The sequence below is a fragment of the Galeopterus variegatus genome, unplaced genomic scaffold, assembly GCF_000696425.1.
Source record: "Galeopterus variegatus unplaced genomic scaffold, G_variegatus-3.0.2 Scaffold3236, whole genome shotgun sequence".
In the NCBI taxonomy this organism is placed as follows: domain Eukaryota; kingdom Metazoa; phylum Chordata; class Mammalia; order Dermoptera; family Cynocephalidae; genus Galeopterus; species Galeopterus variegatus.
The window spans coordinates 181,339-182,510 of record NW_007729347.1 but is presented as its reverse complement, the minus strand read 5'-3'; positions in this window follow the sequence as shown (position 1 = coordinate 182,510).

Below are 1,172 nucleotides of genomic sequence, written 5' to 3'. Positions count from 1 at the left end.
ACTACTGAATATCAGAATTTTGTCTCTGGTCTGTTTTTTTCCATCCTGTGGTGGATTAATAGCAACCAGCAGCACTTAAACACCACACTGAAACTAATTTGCTATCCTGTGGTTAATTCCTGGATTGGGGGAAACTTTCTGCAGGGACCAGAAGTCGAACTCTATGCCTGAGCTAAATTCCTGCCTTGTTGCTGTTTCTCAAACTGGGAAAGAGTTTTGGGCACACTAGATTTTAAAGATTGGCTTCTTAGCTACTTCCAGGTTATGTGTGGTCACCACAAACACAACTGGGCTGTATGGAAATTCTACCCTGGAACTGAGTCTTTCCTGAAAACTGTGCCCCTACTGTGTCCTACCACACTGACCTGTCTCCACTCTATGGCACCTGTGCTGGTTGGAAGGCAGATCAGCTGCCTACCCTGCTCTTAGATGCACCCCTGTTAGAACAGCTCTTTCCCTCCACCCGCTAGCACTGCAAATGTTTCCCATGAGGCAGGCACTGCAGGAGTCCCCCAGGAAGACTCACTGACCTCTGGCTGAATACTTCCTCCTGTCAACTGCTGCTTCTCCCTCCTATGCCAGCATAGGGGAAGGCTGTGAGCAGCTTTCTGGCCTGGGAAATAGAATGGTACACTCCAAAGTGCTTTTTATATGTGTGTGGGGGACGGGGGGGGGGTGTGGGTGTGTGTGTATGGAAATGGAATAGTGCACTCCAAAGTGCTTTATATATATACACATATATTTATTTATTTATTTATTTTTGCCAGCAGTCATGGCACCCTTCTCCCCTGCAGACTCCAAAAAGCTTCACACAAAGGTCAATTAGTAGGAATAGCCAAATAGAAACTCCTGGAGCTCCCATCCTGACCAAAAAAAATAGCACCATTGCAATTCCCACTGACAAAATGAACTTCACTATCTTTTTGCCTATTTTACTGAAGCCAAGTTTAGAGTCTTGGATGGAAGCATCTGTTTGGAGAATCAATCCCAGATCCTATGCCAGCACTCTCAGTGCTGGGAGTGGGAGGCAAATAAGGAAATGAGTTTTTGCTCTTTTCAGAGTTTATAGTAGGAGATAGTTCAACAAAACAAATGTAATGGGGAATTCTCCAGATATACAAAGGTAGGTCAGATTCTAGGCCACTAAAGAAATGCAAGGTCAATATGCCTAA